The 13,836-nt window shown below is 50.6% G+C and overlaps 1 protein-coding gene across 5 annotated transcripts in view; it reads left to right on the top strand.

Annotated features, from left to right (window-relative positions):
* The window catches only part of RABGAP1L (RAB GTPase activating protein 1 like), a 260,444-nt gene that overhangs the window by 153,930 nt on the left and 92,678 nt on the right, over positions 1-13,836 (top strand). The gene's annotated exons all lie outside the window — the stretch shown is intronic.

The raw sequence follows: 13,836 nt of genomic DNA, 5'->3' as shown, positions 1-13,836 counted from the left end.
AACTTCCCTGAAACTTCCCTGAAACTTCCCTGAAACTTCCCTTCCCTGAAACTTCCCTTCCCTTCCCTTCCCTTCCCTTCCCTTCCCTTCCCTTCCCTTCCCTGAAACTTCCCTTCCCTGAAACTTCCCTTCCCTGAAACTTCCCTTCCCTTCCCTTCCCTTCCCTTCCCTTCCCTTCCCTTCCCTTCCCTTCCCTTCCCTTCCCTTCCCTTCCCTGAAACTTCCCTTCCCTGAAACTTCCCTGAAACTTCCCTGAAACTTCCCTGAAACTTCCCTGAAACTTCCCTGAAACTTCCCTGAAACTTCCCTGAAACTTCCCTGAAACTTCCCTTCCCTGAAACTTCCCTTCCCTGAAACTTCCCTGAAACTTCCCTTCCCTGAAACTTCCCTTCCCTTCCCTTCCCTTCCCTTCCCTTCCCTTCCCTTCCCTTCCCTTCCCTTCCCTTCCCTTCCCTTCCCTTCCCTTCCCTTCCCTTCCCTTCCCTTCCCTTCCCTTCCCTTCCCTTCCCTTCCCTGAAACTTCCCTGAAACTTCCCTGAAACTTCCCTGAAACTTCCCTGAAACTTCCCTGAAACTTCCCTGAAACTTCCCTTCCCTTCCCTGAAACTTCCCTTCCCTTCCCTGAAACTTCCCTTCCCTGAAACTTCCCTTCCCTTCCCTTCCCTTCCCTTCCCTTCCCTTCCCTTCCCTTCCCTTCCCTTCCCTTCCCTTCCCTTCCCTGAAACTTCCCTGAAACTTCCCTGAAACTTCCCTGAAACTTCCCTGAAACTTCCCTGAAACTTCCCTGAAACTTCCCTGAAACTTCCCTTCCCTTCCCTGAAACTTCCCTTCCCTTCCCTTCCCTTCCCTTCCCTGAAACTTCCCTTCCCTTCCCTTCCCTGAAACTTCCCTTCCCTTCCCTTCCCTTCCCTTCCCTGAAACTTCCCTTCCCTGAAACTTCCCTTCCCTTCCCTTCCCTTCCCTTCCCTTCCCTTCCCTTCCCTTCCCTTCCCTTCCCTTCCCTTCCCTTCCCTTCCCTTCCCTTCCCTTCCCTTCCCTTCCCTTCCCTTCCCTTCCCTTCCCTGAAACTTCCCTTCCCTTCCCTGAAACTTCCCTGAAACTTCCCTGAAACTTCCCTGAAACTTCCCTGAAACTTCCCTTCCCTTCCCTGAAACTTCCCTTCCCTTCCCTTCCCTGAAACTTCCCTTCCCTTCCCTTCCCTTCCCTTCCCTTCCCTTCCCTTCCCTTCCCTTCCCTTCCCTTCCCTTCCCTTCCCTTCCCTTCCCTTCCCTTCCCTTCCCTTCCCTTCCCTTCCCTTCCCTTCCCTTCCCTTCCCTTCCCTTCCCTTCCCTTCCCTGAAACTTCCCTGAAACTTCCCTGAAACTTCCCTGAAACTTCCCTGAAACTTCCCTTCCCTTCCCTGAAACTTCCCTTCCCTGAAACTTCCCTTCCCTTCCCTTCCCTGAAACTTCCCTTCCCTTCCCTGAAACTTCCCTGAAACTTCCCTTCCCTGAAACTTCCCTTCCCTGAAACTTCCCTTCCCTGAAACTTCCCTGAAACTTCCCTTCCCTTCCCTTCCCTGAAACTTCCCTTCCCTTCCCTTCCCTTCCCTTCCCTTCCCTTCCCTTCCCTTCCCTTCCCTTCCCTTCCCTTCCCTTCCCTGAAACTTCCCTTCCCTGAAACTTCCCTGAAACTTCCCTTCCCTGAAACTTCCCTTCCCTGAAACTTCCCTTCCCTGAAACTTCCCTTCCCTGAAACTTCCCTGAAACTTCCCTGAAACTTCCCTGAAACTTCCCTGAAACTTCCCTTCCCTTCCCTTCCCTGAAACTTCCCTTCCCTTCCCTTCCCTGAAACTTCCCTTCCCTTCCCTTCCCTGAAACTTCCCTTCCCTTCCCTGAAACTTCCCTTCCCTGAAACTTCCCTTCCCTTCCCTTCCCTTCCCTTCCCTTCCCTTCCCTGAAACTTCCCTGAAACTTCCCTTCCCTTCCCTTCCCTTCCCTTCCCTTCCCTTCCCTTCCCTTCCCTTCCCTTCCCTTCCCTGAAACTTCCCTGAAACTTCCCTGAAACTTCCCTGAAACTTCCCTGAAACTTCCCTGAAACTTCCCTGAAACTTCCCTGAAACTTCCCTTCCCTTCCCTGAAACTTCCCTTCCCTGAAACTTCCCTTCCCTGAAACTTCCCTTCCCTGAAACTTCCCTTCCCTTCCCTGAAACTTCCCTTCCCTTCCCTTCCCTTCCCTTCCCTTCCCTTCCCTTCCCTTCCCTTCCCTGAAACTTCCCTGAAACTTCCCTGAAACTTCCCTGAAACTTCCCTGAAACTTCCCTTCCCTTCCCTTCCCTTCCCTTCCCTTCCCTTCCCTTCCCTTCCCTTCCCTTCCCTGAAACTTCCCTGAAACTTCCCTGAAACTTCCCTGAAACTTCCCTTCCCTTCCCTGAAACTTCCCTTCCCTTCCCTGAAACTTCCCTTCCCTGAAACTTCCCTTCCCTTCCCTGAAACTTCCCTTCCCTTCCCTTCCCTGAAACTTCCCTTCCCTGAAACTTCCCTTCCCTTCCCTTCCCTGAAACTTCCCTTCCCTTCCCTGAAACTTCCCTTCCCTTCCCTTCCCTTCCCTTCCCTTCCCTTCCCTTCCCTTCCCTTCCCTTCCCCTCCCTTCCCTTCCCTTCCCTTCCCTTCCCTTCCCTTCCCTTCCCTTCCCTTCCCTTCCCTTCCCTTCCCTGAAACTTCCCTTCCCTGAAACTTCCCTTCCCTTCCCTTCCCTTCCCTTCCCTTCCCTTCCCTTCCCTTCCCTTCCCTTCCCTTCCCTTCCCTTCCCTTCCCTTCCCTTCCCTTCCCTTCCCTTCCCTTCCCTTCCCTTCCCTTCCCTTCCCTTCCCTTCCCTTCCCTTCCCTGAAACTTCCCTGAAACTTCCCTGAAACTTCCCTTCCCTTCCCTTCCCTTCCCTTCCCTTCCCTTCCCTGAAACTTCCCTTCCCTTCCCTTCCCTTCCCTTCCCTTCCCTTCCCTTCCCTTCCCTTCCCTTCCCTTCCCTTCCCTTCCCTTCCCTTCCCTTCCCTTCCCTTCCCTGAAACTTCCCTTCCCTGAAACTTCCCTTCCCTTCCCTGAAACTTCCCTGAAACTTCCCTGAAACTTCCCTGAAACTTCCCTTCCCTGAAACTTCCCTTCCCTGAAACTTCCCTGAAACTTCCCTTCCCTTCCCTTCCCTTCCCTTCCCTTCCCTTCCCTTCCCTTCCCTTCCCTTCCCTTCCCTTCCCTTCCCTTCCCTTCCCTTCCCTTCCCTGAAACTTCCCTGAAACTTCCCTGAAACTTCCCTGAAACTTCCCTGAAACTTCCCTTCCCTTCCCTGAAACTTCCCTTCCCTGAAACTTCCCTTCCCTGAAACTTCCCTTCCCTTCCCTTCCCTTCCCTTCCCTTCCCTTCCCTTCCCTTCCCTTCCCTTCCCTTCCCTTCCCTGAAACTTCCCTTCCCTGAAACTTCCCTTCCCTTCCCTGAAACTTCCCTTCCCTGAAACTTCCCTTCCCTTCCCTGAAACTTCCCTTCCCTGAAACTTCCCTTCCCTTCCCTTCCCTTCCCTTCCCTTCCCTTCCCTTCCCTTCCCTTCCCTTCCCTTCCCTTCCCTTCCCTTCCCTTCCCTTCCCTTCCCTGAAACTTCCCTGAAACTTCCCTGAAACTTCCCTGAAACTTCCCTGAAACTTCCCTGAAACTTCCCTTCCCTTCCCTGAAACTTCCCTTCCCTTCCCTTCCCTTCCCTTCCCTTCCCTTCCCTTCCCTTCCCTTCCCTTCCCTTCCCTTCCCTTCCCTTCCCTTCCCTTCCCTTCCCTTCCCTTCCCTTCCCTTCCCTTCCCTGAAACTTCCCTTCCCTGAAACTTCCCTTCCCTGAAACTTCCCTTCCCTGAAACTTCCCTTCCCTTCCCTGAAACTTCCCTTCCCTGAAACTTCCCTTCCCTTCCCTGAAACTTCCCTTCCCTTCCCTGAAACTTCCCTTCCCTGAAACTTCCCTTCCCTTCCCTGAAACTTCCCTTCCCTTCCCTTCCCTTCCCTTCCCTTCCCTGAAACTTCCCTTCCCTTCCCTTCCCTTCCCTTCCCTTCCCTTCCCTTCCCTTCCCTTCCCTTCCCTTCCCTTCCCTTCCCTTCCCTTCCCTTCCCTTCCCTTCCCTTCCCTTCCCTTCCCTTCCCTTCCCTTCCCTTCCCTTCCCTTCCCTTCCCTTCCCTTCCCTTCCCTTCCCTTCCCTTCCCTGAAACTTCCCTGAAACTTCCCTGAAACTTCCCTGAAACTTCCCTGAAACTTCCCTTCCCTGAAACTTCCCTTCCCTGAAACTTCCCTTCCCTTCCCTGAAACTTCCCTGAAACTTCCCTGAAACTTCCCTGAAACTTCCCTTCCCTGAAACTTCCCTTCCCTTCCCTGAAACTTCCCTTCCCTGAAACTTCCCTGAAACTTCCCTTCCCTGAAACTTCCCTGAAACTTCCCTGAAACTTCCCTGAAACTTCCCTTCCCTGAAACTTCCCTTCCCTTCCCTGAAACTTCCCTGAAACTTCCCTTCCCTGAAACTTCCCTTCCCTGAAACTTCCCTGAAACTTCCCTTCCCTTCCCTGAAACTTCCCTTCCCTTCCCTTCCCTTCCCTTCCCTTCCCTTCCCTTCCCTTCCCTTCCCTTCCCTTCCCTTCCCTTCCCTTCCCTTCCCTTCCCTGAAACTTCCCTTCCCTTCCCTGAAACTTCCCTTCCCTTCCCTGAAACTTCCCTTCCCTTCCCTTCCCTTCCCTTCCCTTCCCTTCCCTTCCCTTCCCTTCCCTTCCCTTCCCTTCCCTTCCCTTCCCTTCCCTTCCCTTCCCTTCCCTTCCCTTCCCTTCCCTTCCCTTCCCTTCCCTTCCCTTCCCTTCCCTGAAACTTCCCTTCCCTTCCCTTCCCTGAAACTTCCCTGAAACTTCCCTGAAACTTCCCTGAAACTTCCCTGAAACTTCCCTGAAACTTCCCTGAAACTTCCCTTCCCTGAAACTTCCCTTCCCTGAAACTTCCCTTCCCTGAAACTTCCCTTCCCTTCCCTGAAACTTCCCTTCCCTTCCCTTCCCTTCCCTTCCCTTCCCTTCCCTTCCCTTCCCTTCCCTTCCCTTCCCTTCCCTTTCCTTCCCTTCCCTTCCCTTCCCTTCCCTTCCCTTCCCTTCCCTTCCCTTCCCTTCCCTTCCCTTCCCTTCCCTTCCCTTCCCTTCCCTTCCCTTCCCTTCCCTTCCCTTCCCTTCCCTTCCCTGAAACTTCCCTGAAACTTCCCTGAAACTTCCCTGAAACTTCCCTTCCCTGAAACTTCCCTTCCCTGAAACTTCCCTTCCCTTCCCTTCCCTTCCCTTCCCTTCCCTTCCCTTCCCTTCCCTTCCCTTCCCTTCCCTTCCCTTCCCTGAAACTTCCCTGAAACTTCCCTGAAACTTCCCTGAAACTTCCCTGAAACTTCCCTGAAACTTCCCTGAAACTTCCCTTCCCTTCCCTGAAACTTCCCTTCCCTTCCCTGAAACTTCCCTTCCCTGAAACTTCCCTTCCCTTCCCTGAAACTTCCCTTCCCTTCCCTTCCCTTCCCTTCCCTTCCCTTCCCTGAAACTTCCCTTCCCTTCCCTTCCCTGAAACTTCCCTTCCCTTCCCTGAAACTTCCCTTCCCTGAAACTTCCCTTCCCTTCCCTTCCCTTCCCTTCCCTTCCCTTCCCTTCCCTTCCCTTCCCTTCCCTTCCCTGAAACTTCCCTTCCCTGAAACTTCCCTTCCCTGAAACTTCCCTTCCCTTCCCTTCCCTTCCCTTCCCTTCCCTTCCCTTCCCTTCCCTTCCCTTCCCTTCCCTTCCCTTCCCTTCCCTTCCCTTCCCTGAAACTTCCCTGAAACTTCCCTGAAACTTCCCTGAAACTTCCCTGAAACTTCCCTGAAACTTCCCTTCCCTGAAACTTCCCTTCCCTGAAACTTCCCTTCCCTGAAACTTCCCTTCCCTTCCCTGAAACTTCCCTTCCCTGAAACTTCCCTTCCCTGAAACTTCCCTTCCCTTCCCTGAAACTTCCCTTCCCTTCCCTTCCCTTCCCTTCCCTTCCCTTCCCTTCCCTGAAACTTCCCTTCCCTTCCCTGAAACTTCCCTTCCCTGAAACTTCCCTTCCCTTCCCTGAAACTTCCCTTCCCTTCCCTTCCCTTCCCTTCCCTTCCCTTCCCTTCCCTGAAACTTCCCTTCCCTTCCCTGAAACTTCCCTTCCCTGAAACTTCCCTTCCCTGAAACTTCCCTTCCCTTCCCTTCCCTTCCCTTCCCTTCCCTTCCCTTCCCTTCCCTTCCCTTCCCTTCCCTGAAACTTCCCTGAAACTTCCCTGAAACTTCCCTGAAACTTCCCTGAAACTTCCCTTCCCTGAAACTTCCCTTCCCTTCCCTTCCCTTCCCTTCCCTTCCCTTCCCTTCCCTTCCCTGAAACTTCCCTTCCCTGAAACTTCCCTTCCCTGAAACTTCCCTTCCCTTCCCTTCCCTTCCCTTCCCTTCCCTTCCCTTCCCTTCCCTTCCCTTCCCTTCCCTTCCCTTCCCTTCCCTGAAACTTCCCTGAAACTTCCCTGAAACTTCCCTGAAACTTCCCTGAAACTTCCCTGAAACTTCCCTTCCCTGAAACTTCCCTTCCCTGAAACTTCCCTGAAACTTCCCTTCCCTTCCCTTCCCTTCCCTTCCCTTCCCTTCCCTTCCCTTCCCTTCCCTTCCCTTCCCTTCCCTTCCCTTCCCTTCCCTTCCCTTCCCTTCCCTTCCCTTCCCTTCCCTTCCCTTCCCTTCCCTTCCCTGAAACTTCCCTGAAACTTCCCTGAAACTTCCCTGAAACTTCCCTTCCCTTCCCTGAAACTTCCCTTCCCTTCCCTGAAACTTCCCTTCCCTTCCCTTCCCTTCCCTTCCCTTCCCTTCCCTTCCCTTCCCTTCCCTTCCCTTCCCTTCCCTTCCCTTCCCTTCCCTTCCCTTCCCTGAAACTTCCCTGAAACTTCCCTGAAACTTCCCTGAAACTTCCCTGAAACTTCCCTGAAACTTCCCTTCCCTTCCCTGAAACTTCCCTTCCCTTCCCTTCCCTTCCCTTCCCTGAAACTTCCCTTCCCTTCCCTTCCCTTCCCTGAAACTTCCCTTCCCTTCCCTTCCCTTCCCTGAAACTTCCCTTCCCTGAAACTTCCCTTCCCTTCCCTTCCCTTCCCTTCCCTTCCCTTCCCTTCCCTTCCCTTCCCTTCCCTTCCCTTCCCTTCCCTTCCCTTCCCTTCCCTTCCCTTCCCTTCCCTTCCCTTCCCTTCCCTGAAACTTCCCTGAAACTTCCCTGAAACTTCCCTGAAACTTCCCTGAAACTTCCCTGAAACTTCCCTTCCATGAAACTTCCCTGAAACTTCCCTTCCCTTCCCTTCCCTTCCCTTCCCTTCCCTTCCCTTCCCTTCCCTTCCCTTCCCTTCCCTTCCCTTCCCTTCCCTTCCCTTCCCTTCCCTTCCCTTCCCTTCCCTTCCCTTCCCTTCCCTTCCCTTCCCTGAAACTTCCCTGAAACTTCCCTGAAACTTCCCTGAAACTTCCCTGAAACTTCCCTTCCCTTCCCTGAAACTTCCCTTCCCTGAAACTTCCCTTCCCATCCCTTCCCTGAAACTTCCCTTCCCTTCCCTGAAACTTCCCTGAAACTTCCCTTCCCTGAAACTTCCCTTCCCTGAAACTTCCCTTCCCTTCCCTTCCCTGAAACTTCCCTTCCCTTCCCTTCCCTGAAACTTCCCTTCCCTTCCCTTCCCTTCCCTTCCCTTCCCTTCCCTTCCCTTCCCTTCCCTTCCCTTCCCTTCCCTTCCCTTCCCTTCCCTTCCCTTCCCTTCCCTTCCCTTCCCTTCCCTTCCCTTCCCTTCCCTTCCCTTCCCTTCCCTTCCCTGAAACTTCCCTTCCCTGAAACTTCCCTTCCCTGAAACTTCCCTTCCCTGAAACTTCCCTTCCCTGAAACTTCCCTGAAACTTCCCTGAAACTTCCCTGAAACTTCCCTGAAACTTCCCTTCCCTTCCCTTCCCTGAAACTTCCCTTCCCTTCCCTTCCCTGAAACTTCCCTTCCCTTCCCTTCCCTGAAACTTCCCTTCCCTTCCCTGAAACTTCCCTTCCCTGAAACTTCCCTTCCCTTCCCTTCCCTTCCCTTCCCTTCCCTTCCCTGAAACTTCCCTGAAACTTCCCTTCCCTTCCCTTCCCTTCCCTTCCCTTCCCTTCCCTTCCCTTCCCTTCCCTTCCCTTCCCTTCCCTTCCCTTCCCTTCCCTTCCCTTCCCTGAAACTTCCCTGAAACTTCCCTGAAACTTCCCTGAAACTTCCCTGAAACTTCCCTGAAACTTCCCTGAAACTTCCCTTCCCTTCCCTGAAACTTCCCTTCCCTGAAACTTCCCTTCCCTGAAACTTCCCTTCCCTGAAACTTCCCTTCCCTTCCCTGAAACTTCCCTTCCCTTCCCTTCCCTTCCCTTCCCTTCCCTTCCCTTCCCTTCCCTTCCCTTCCCTTCCCTTCCCTTCCCTTCCCTGAAACTTCCCTGAAACTTCCCTGAAACTTCCCTGAAACTTCCCTTCCCTTCCCTTCCCTTCCCTTCCCTTCCCTTCCCTTCCCTTCCCTTCCCTTCCCTTCCCTGAAACTTCCCTGAAACTTCCCTGAAACTTCCCTGAAACTTCCCTGAAACTTCCCTTCCCTTCCCTGAAACTTCCCTTCCCTTCCCTGAAACTTCCCTTCCCTGAAACTTCCCTTCCCTTCCCTGAAACTTCCCTTCCCTTCCCTTCCCTGAAACTTCCCTTCCCTGAAACTTCCCTTCCCTTCCCTTCCCTGAAACTTCCCTTCCCTTCCCTGAAACTTCCCTTCCCTTCCCTTCCCTTCCCTTCCCTTCCCTTCCCTTCCCTTCCCTTCCCTTCCCTTCCCTGAAACTTCCCTTCCCTGAAACTTCCCTTCCCTGAAACTTCCCTTCCCTTCCCTTCCCTTCCCTTCCCTTCCCTTCCCTTCCCTTCCCTTCCCTTCCCTTCCCTTCCCTTCCCTTCCCTTCCCTTCCCTTCCCTGAAACTTCCCTGAAACTTCCCTTCCCTTCCCTTCCCTTCCCTTCCCTTCCCTTCCCTTCCCTTCCCTTCCCTTCCCTTCCCTTCCCTTCCCTTCCCTTCCCTTCCCTTCCCTTCCCTTCCCTTCCCTTCCCTTCCCTTCCCTTCCCTTCCCTTCCCTGAAACTTACCTTCCCTTCCCTGAAACTTCCCTTCCCTGAAACTTCCCTTCCCTTCCCTGAAACTTCCCTGAAACTTCCCTGAAACTTCCCTGAAACTTCCCTGAAACTTCCCTTCCCTGAAACTTCCCTTCCCTGAAACTTCCCTGAAACTTCCCTTCCCTGAAACTTCCCTTCCCTTCCCTTCCCTTCCCTTCCCAGAGACTTCCCTTCCCTTCCCTTCCCTTCCCTTCCCTTCCCTTCCCTTCCCTTCCCTTCCCTTCCCTTCCCTTCCCTTCCCTTCCCTTCCCTTCCCTTCCCTGAAACTTCCCTGAAACTTCCCTGAAACTTCCCTGAAACTTCCCTTCCCTTCCCTGAAACTTCCCTTCCCTTCCCTGAAACTTCCCTTCCCTGAAACTTCCCTTCCCTTCCCTTCCCTTCCCTTCCCTTCCCTTCCCTTCCCTTCCCTTCCCTTCCCTTCCCTTCCCTTCCCTTCCCTTCCCTTCCCTTCCCTTCCCTTCCCTTCCCTTCCCTTCCCTTCCCTGAAACTTCCCTTCCCTGAAACTTCCCTTCCCTTCCCTGAAACTTCCCTTCCCTGAAACTTCCCTTCCCTTCCCTGAAACTTCCCTTCCCTGAAACTTCCCTTCCCTTCCCTTCCCTTCCCTTCCCTTCCCTTCCCTTCCCTTCCCTTCCCTTCCCTTCCCTGAAACTTCCCTGAAACTTCCCTGAAACTTCCCTGAAACTTCCCTGAAACTTCCCTGAAACTTCCCTGAAACTTCCCTTCCCTTCCCTGAAACTTCCCTTCCCTTCCCTTCCCTTCCCTTCCCTTCCCTTCCCTTCCCTTCCCTTCCCTTCCCTTCCCTTCCCTTCCCTTCCCTTCCCTTCCCTTCCCTTCCCTTCCCTTCCCTGAAACTTCCCTGAAACTTCCCTTCCCTGAAACTTCCCTTCCCTGAAACTTCCCTTCCCTGAAACTTCCCTTCCCTTCCCTGAAACTTCCCTTCCCTGAAACTTCCCTTCCCTTCCCTGAAACTTCCCTTCCCTTCCCTGAAACTTCCCTTCCCTGAAACTTCCCTTCCCTTCCCTTCCCTTCCCTTCCCTTCCCTTCCCTTCCCTTCCCTTCCCTTCCCTTCCCTTCCCTTCCCTTCCCTTCCCTTCCCTTCCCTTCCCTTCCCTTCCCTTCCCTTCCCTTCCCTTCCCTTCCCTGAAACTTCCCTGAAACTTCCCTGAAACTTCCCTGAAACTTCCCTGAAACTTCCCTTCCCTGAAACTTCCCTTCCCTGAAACTTCCCTTCCCTGAAACTTCCCTTCCCTTCCCTGAAACTTCCCTGAAACTTCCCTGAAACTTCCCTGAAACTTCCCTTCCCTGAAACTTCCCTTCCCTTCCCTGAAACTTCCCTTCCCTGAAACTTCCCTGAAACTTCCCTTCCCTGAAACTTCCCTGAAACTTCCCTGAAACTTCCCTGAAACTTCCCTTCCCTGAAACTTCCCTTCCCTTCCCTGAAACTTCCCTGAAACTTCCCTTCCCTGAAACTTCCCTTCCCTGAAACTTCCCTGAAACTTCCCTTCCCTTCCCTGAAACTTCCCTTCCCTGAAACTTCCCTTCCCTTCCCTTCCCTTCCCTTCCCTTCCCTTCCCTTCCCTTCCCTTCCCTTCCCTTCCCTTCCCTTCCCTTCCCTTCCCTTCCCTTCCCTTCCCTTCCCTTCCCTTCCCTTCCCTTCCCTTCCCTTCCCTTCCCTTCCCTTCCCTTCCCTGAAACTTCCCTGAAACTTCCCTTCCCTTCCCTGAAACTTCCCTGAAACTTCCCTGAAACTTCCCTCCCTGAAACTTCCCTTCCCTGAAACTTCCCTTCCCTGAAACTTCCCTTCCCTTCCCTGAAACTTCCCTTCCCTTCCCTGAAACTTCCCTTCCCTGAAACTTCCCTGAAACTTCCCTTCCCTTCCCTGAAACTTCCCTTCCCTTCCCTGAAACTTCCCTTCCCTGAAACTTCCCTTCCCTTCCCTGAAACTTCCCTTCCCTTCCCTGAAACTTCCCTGAAACTTCCCTTCCCTGAAACTTCCCTTCCCTGAAACTTCCCTGAAACTTCCCTGAAACTTCCCTGAACCTTCCCTGAAACTTCCCTAAAACTTCCCTGAAACTTCCCTTCCCCGAAACTTCCCTTCCCTGAAACTTCCCTCAAACTTCCCTGAAACTTCCCTTCCCTGAAACTTCCCTTAAACTTCCCTGAAACTTCCCTGAAACTTCCCTTCCCTGAAGCTTCCCTTCCCTGAAACTTCCTTGAAACTTCCCTGAAACTTCCCTTCCCTGAACTTCTCTGAAACTTCCCTGAAACTTCCCTTCCCACAGTCATTTCTCTGAGTTTGTCTTGTTCCTCCTCCAAAACTCCTGAGTTTCATGAGGTCTCCTAAAGTTTTCTAGGCCTCTACACATACGCTTAAGGAGGTCTTTAAATAATACATGATTCTATGATAGCACATGAGGATAAGCCCCTCACCATTCCTGTGCTATTACAAGTTCTTGTGTATAAATATATAATTTTACATTTGACTGTTCTGTATTTTAAAAAGTGTTACGGTAATTATAACAACTTTCGCAGATGCAAATCTTTTAAATCTCAATGTGAGATCTGCATGATACTATAGTGTCTTGGTTTGATAGAGACAGTGACCATTCCGGACACGAAGTAAAAACAAAAAAACCAACAAACAGCACACACACATACTCCCTCCCTAGATATGGGTAAAAAAACATCTCCAAGACATACAACATTTATTTCAAAATGCCTAGTTAAGTATATGACCTTTGGTTTTAAAAAGTATTTATCAAAAGCTCATTTCATATGGGCTCCCTTCTCTTTCCCCCTAATGGATGATTTGTATGTACTTCCATGTTCCCTTCCATGTTTATAATGTTCCCATTATAAAATTGCTGGAGGGATATTGCTACCAATGATTTATATGTCTGATACTCTTTGGTATTTTTGGTCTTTCTTCTAAAATAGCTGAAGTTTAAGCTGAAGCTTATAAATTACTGTGTGGTAAATTAAGTAAGGTTTTAAATAAGTTTGTGGCAAAATGAGCTGAGCCTTCTCAGTCATAATCATAATCATAATCATGGAAGTGGCTGTGGGAGAAGAGTCTTGCATGAATTAGGACAAATAACTCCAGCAGGTAGATCAGTGGTTATCAAGTGTGTTGTTCAGACATGCGGAAGATGTTTCACTGCTTTGAAATCTAGAGCATCCACCTCCAATCCAATCAGCTGTTGGGGTGTAGTGGTCTTGCAACTCCTCACTGGGTCAGCATGAAACTGCAGCAATTGATGCCTCAGCGCTAAAATGCTGCATTGATTCAGGACTTGCCTTGGAGGAAAGAGGAGGCTGCAGGTGTTTTTCTGTTGCTGATAGTAGCAGAATGCTGCTCAGGACAGCTGGATATGAAGATTTTAAGTCCTTTCATGTTCTGATTTTAGGATGCTGCTTGACCCTTGAGTTACCTCAAGTAACAGGAGCACGTCTGTGAGTTGCCCCTTGCCTGGTGGGGCTTAAAAAAGATTGTCAGGGCAGGTACAAACCTATTTCTGCTGCAATTGCTGTCCATGTGAAGAGTGATGGTATAAGAGGAGTGCCAGGAGAGAGTTTGATTCAGTTGAATTCAGGAACTCAGGCAGATCAGAAAAGAAAACATTTAGAAAATAAATGAGAACTGGTGTACATTTCTTCATGGTTGTGCCAGAAAATACACAGAACACTAATTCCTCAGTAGTCTAACTATTAGATGTAGTAGTCTTACTCATAATAGCAAAATGTGATCAGTTTGTTAAGAATAAAATGCAGTGTTGATAAATAAAATGAAGCTTGTTGATATTTCTCTCATTTTCAGATAGTATATTTGACAGTCCTGCCTGCTAGAAGGTGAAAGTTGTGAATGGCATGACGGTGTGGAATTAACTGTTGACTTCAGCTTAATATTTGAAATAAACCTGAAAGTACTATGAACTTACTCACTACTGCTGGAGCTGTGGTATTATCAGTGTCCTGATTGAAAGTCACAACTGGGCTTCTATTTTCCTACATTTCTCAATTAAAAAGAAGTACATAAACCCAAACAACTTGAAATAATTTTTATCCCATTTGGATGAAGGGTTTCCTAGTGATGAAGCAAGATTCAGTCCTGCTACAATTGTGACCTCTAGTGGGAAAAACCAGTTTCTTATCAATGATAATGCAGTGAATTGCAAAGTAATTCAGTGTTGCAATATTCATTATGTCTGATGTTGCACCATTTCCAGGACTCAGTAATGGTGCAATCCCTTCAAGGCACCGTACTATCTATGGTAAAATTCAATTTATTCCTGAGAAAGCTTCTGTAAAGACTTAGCATAATTTTTATAGAAACATATTCTCAGGCTTTCAGGAAGAGGATTGAAAACACATTCAATTGCAGAAGCAGAAATTTCTTGGAGAACGTTGTCTTGTCAAAAGTCTTGTTGTTATCCCACAACTATATAATATAATTGCAGTATTACTTGTGTGCAGATCTGTTGGATGTTTCTAGATACCAGCTCTTGGAGCCATTGTATGAAAAGATTTATCATGCCATTAAACAAGGCAAGAAGATTTAGAAAATATAATTGAGGGAAACGGTCTGGACACAAAGTACTATTTATAATCTTAAATTATCAACATAGGTAGATTGCAAACTTTCTTTAATCTTCAAA

The sequence above is a fragment of the Oenanthe melanoleuca genome, chromosome 8 (assembly GCF_029582105.1).
Source record: "Oenanthe melanoleuca isolate GR-GAL-2019-014 chromosome 8, OMel1.0, whole genome shotgun sequence".
NCBI classification, from domain to species: domain Eukaryota; kingdom Metazoa; phylum Chordata; class Aves; order Passeriformes; family Muscicapidae; genus Oenanthe; species Oenanthe melanoleuca.
This window is presented reverse-complemented; position numbering and strand designations above follow the sequence as displayed.